Source organism: Prionailurus bengalensis, chromosome B2 (genome assembly GCF_016509475.1).
Source record: "Prionailurus bengalensis isolate Pbe53 chromosome B2, Fcat_Pben_1.1_paternal_pri, whole genome shotgun sequence".
In the NCBI taxonomy this organism is placed as follows: Eukaryota; Metazoa; Chordata; class Mammalia; order Carnivora; family Felidae; genus Prionailurus; species Prionailurus bengalensis.
Genome location: NC_057349.1, coordinates 1,420,818 through 1,425,060, shown reverse-complemented (window position 1 = coordinate 1,425,060; position 4,243 = coordinate 1,420,818). Strand labels below are relative to the sequence as shown.

At 35.7% G+C, this 4,243-nt stretch overlaps 1 pseudogene; it reads right to left on the bottom strand.

Moving 5' to 3' along the window:
* Nucleotides 1-557: 557 nt before the first annotated feature.
* On the bottom strand, nucleotides 558-3,855 carry LOC122490243 (annotated as a pseudogene).
* Nucleotides 3,856-4,243: the final 388 nt, after the last annotated feature.

The window sequence follows — 4,243 nt, the reverse complement described above, 5'->3', positions numbered from 1 at the left end:
AAGCTTGTTTGAGAAGGACCCTCCTGCCAAAGCACAGAGGCATGGGACTTGGTAAGGCAAGTTAGGCAGCCAGCACCCATGTGGTGCTGTTTCCCGTAGGTGGCTCTGTGTCTATGCTGAAGGATGGGGCAACGGAAATGCTGGCCAGTTTCTTAGTTCCTAGAGAGGCGTCTACCTGAATGCTTATAGAAGTACTGATTATCTTATAGGGGCTCAATATATTTTAGGGATTTATTCTAATTTAACATAATGGTCTGAGTATATACACTTCTTTCAGGGAAATAAGAGGGAGATTAATTATTTATAATATTGGTGTATTTTGCAGGACTGATGCAGAAGAAACTTAAGCAAAGGAAAAAAAGAACTAGAGATACACATAAAAACAAACAATTATAGGTATAAAATGTAATGTTTTCCTAAGAGTCCATTGCTCGTCTGTTTTTGATGTATTTATTATTGAAGTTAGCAAATGACTTAATATTTCTCCTAACGTTATTAAAGATTCTTGTGAAGAGTAAGAACAAACTTTCCAGATATAAGTGTATTGAGTGAGGTGGCTAGACTGTGTACATCAGGCCCATAGAACTTATATCCTCTGTGTGGACCTTTTTGTTGGCTTGTGAACTGTTTCTGGAGGCACCTATGAAAGAGATTTGTGTAGGTGAAAGGACATTGACAGCATTCTACCTCACATTATGTTTTATGTGAGGCATTTCTGTGTTATTCTGAGTGGGAAAGTAAAAATTATCCAGTGATCCCTCCTCTTTACATTTTGAGAATTATGAAGTGACAGAGAAGAAAATATTATATATGTGATTGATTGCAATGATTAAATAATGGGGTCTTTTAGAGAAAGGTATCAGATCACAGAAAATATCAAAGTTTAATTAAAAACTCATCCAATTTTCCCATAAAAAGCTAACTACTGTATTATGATAAATGGAAATAAAAAGATTTATTCATTTTATGAGAGTCCACTACAGAAAAATGTACAAATCTACATTTCTCAAACTTTACATAAATTCCATGATTCTATAGATAGAGCTAAGTCAAATCCTAACTAAACTCATAAGAGTCATATTCTTTATCCATTGAGACTGAGACAGTCATGGAATAAATGTTTCATGAATGAATAAGTAATGAATAAGACTGTTTTATTACCTTTTAAGCCCTTTAAGTTGTTTCTTCTCACTTTCTTGTGAGAAATAACTTCAATAACAAAGACAAATTTAGTCAGGATATTGATAAATGTTTGTATGGCATCTCAAGAGATTTGATGTACAAAATCATTATTTGTACGTTACAATGTTATATGCTCCCCACAAAGTAAGTGAAGCCACCCATTCAAGTCTATATTTCTGAGGATGAAAGCACTAGCATAGAAAATACAAAACCAGATAAACAAAACAGTTCCTATGGGTATTTAGCATAAATCATATACATTCAAGTTTATATTTAGAGCCTCTTTGTGTTATATTACAAACAAAATAAAAATTCCTGTTTTCCCTCAAGATATGCAAATGGTTAGAGTCATAAAAGAGCTAAGGAGGATGGGTATAGTATTGTTTGCATCCACAGAATATTCATATGCACCAACTGTTCTATTAATTGTCTCTATGATCTAGGAATTACTTGCCTCAGTAGAAATTGAAGACAGATTCCCACCAACAATGCATGAGGGTTCGTTTTTCTCCATATCCTTACCAACACTTGCTATTTTTTGCATTTTTGATTTTACTTATTCTGACAGATGTAAGGTAATCTCATATTGTGGTTTTAATTTGCATTTCTCTGATGCTTAGTGTTGTTGAGCATATTTTCATGTGTGTTGGCTATCTATCTATCTTCTTTCGGAAAAGGTATATTAGGGTACTCTGCCTATTTTTAAATCAGATTTTTTTGGTGCTGAGTTGTATAAGTTATTTATACATTTTGAATATATCATTTAGATATATCTTCTCCCATTCAGTAGTTTGCCCTCTTGTGTTGTTTATTGTTTACTTTGCTGTGCAAACTCTTTTAGTTTTGTTGTAGTCTCAATAGTTTAATGTTGCTTTTGTTTCTCTGGTCAGAGGAGACATATTTCAAAAAGTGTTTTTGTGGCTGATGTCAAAGGAATTGCTACCCTCATGCACTGTTGGTGGGAATGCAAATTGGTACAGCCACTGTGGAAAACACTATGGAGTTTCCTTGAAAAACTAAAAATAGAAGTACCATATGATCCAGTAATTCCACTAAAACACTAATTTGAAAAGATATGTGCACCCCTGTTTACTGCAGAATTATTAATAATAGTCAGTATATGGAAGCAACCCAAGTGCCCATCAATAGATGAATGGATACAGAAGATAGAACAAACAGAATAGAATATTTATCAGCCATAAGAAGAACAAAATCTTGCCACTTGCAATAACATGGTTGGAGCTAGGGCATGTAATGTAAGTGAAATAAGTCAGAGAAAGACAAATACCATATGATTTCACTCATATGTTGAATTTAGGCATCAAAGCAAATGAACAAACAAAGAAAAGAAAGAGATGAAAAAAACAGACTCTTAATATAGGGAATTAGTAATTTCTAGAGGGGAGGTGAGTGAGGAGATGGGTGAAATAGATAAAGGGGATTACAAAAATTACACATGATGAGCACTGATAAATGTATAGAATTGTTGAGTCATATTGTACACCTGAAACTAAACTATATAACACTGTGTGTTATTTCACTTGAATAAAACAAATAAAGACAATTAGAAAATGGTTTTCATTCTTATCCAGGGTAATACTTTTCTTTGACTTTCCATTCCTCTTTGATTTTGTAGATTCACGGTCAATCTCACCAGCTTCCTCAATGCATTCTTCATGTCCTTGTTCCGCAGGGTATAAACGAGAGGGTTAAGACTTGGAGTGACGATCGTGTAAAAGAGGGTGAGGAACTTTCCCTGGTCTTTGGAGGCACTGTTACCTGGTTGCAGGTACATGTAGATAATAGTTCCATAGAAGATGGACACGACAGTGAGATGAGATCCACAGGTATTAATTGCTTTTTGTTGGCCTTCTTTTGACTTTATTCTCAGCACAGCTTTGGTGATGTAGCCATAGGATATAAGAATAAGGCCGAGTGGTGTAAGGACAAAGACAAAGCCTAAAGCAAAAACAGACATTTCAACTGTTGTGGTGTCTATACATGCTATCTTGACCATAGCTGGCAACTCACATAAGAAATGGTCCAGAAGGTTGTTTCCACATTGAGGCAAATTCAGGGTGAGTGTACATAATAATACGGAACCAGCCAAACTAATGCTCCAGACTGTGATTATCATCTTGAGACAGAGATGTGGGTTCATGATTACCAAATAATGCAGGGGCTTACAAATAGCTGTGAAACGATCATAGGACATAACAGCGAGGAGGAGGCACTCAGTGGAACCCAACCACATATAAACGTAGAGTTGAGTGACACAGCCCACATAGCTGATGGTCTTGTCAGGTCCCCACAAGTTAATGAGCATCTGAGGGATGATGCTGGTTGTGAAACATAGATCCAGGAAAGATAAGTTCCTGAGGAAAAAATACATCGGTGTGTGGAGATGGGAATCCAGGAGAGATGCAAGGATGATGGCTGTGTTACCCACCCACGTAATGAAGTAGAAGAGAGTGACAACTCCTGATAGGACCATCTCCAGTTTGGGATGGTCCGAGAAGCCGAGCAGAATAAAACCGTGCAGAGAAGTGTGATTGTTTTGGCCCATAGTCCTTCAGTGTCCAAATCCTAGAATGAGAAAAGCAGAAGGAGGTGAAGGAGGATGGGGATGATGATGTGGAACAGGAGGAGGAATAAGGAAGAAGAAGGAGAAGGAGAAATTGATCAGTAGAGACCACATAATTTAACTAAATACAGAACTAAAAAAAAGAAAGAATTTATGTTAATTATTAAAAAATAATGGGTCAAAGTAAATATTATAGCCAAGTAATCTGGTATTTGTTGTAGATACTTTTATGGTGTTGGTTTTAATATTATATTTTTATCTAGGTGACCTTGGAGAGTTTGGTGAAATTTGTCACATGTAAATTTGCAAGTTTGAAAAGGATCTGTTTCTAAAGTGATGTGACCCTCTGATTCTCTACCCATCTTGTTTGCTTGATATAGTGAACACATTATTTTTTTTGGTCAGGAAATTTGCCTATAAAATGTAATTATTTTGCTAATGTCAGAATGAGGAAAAAGAGTGTTCCTCTTCTTTCAT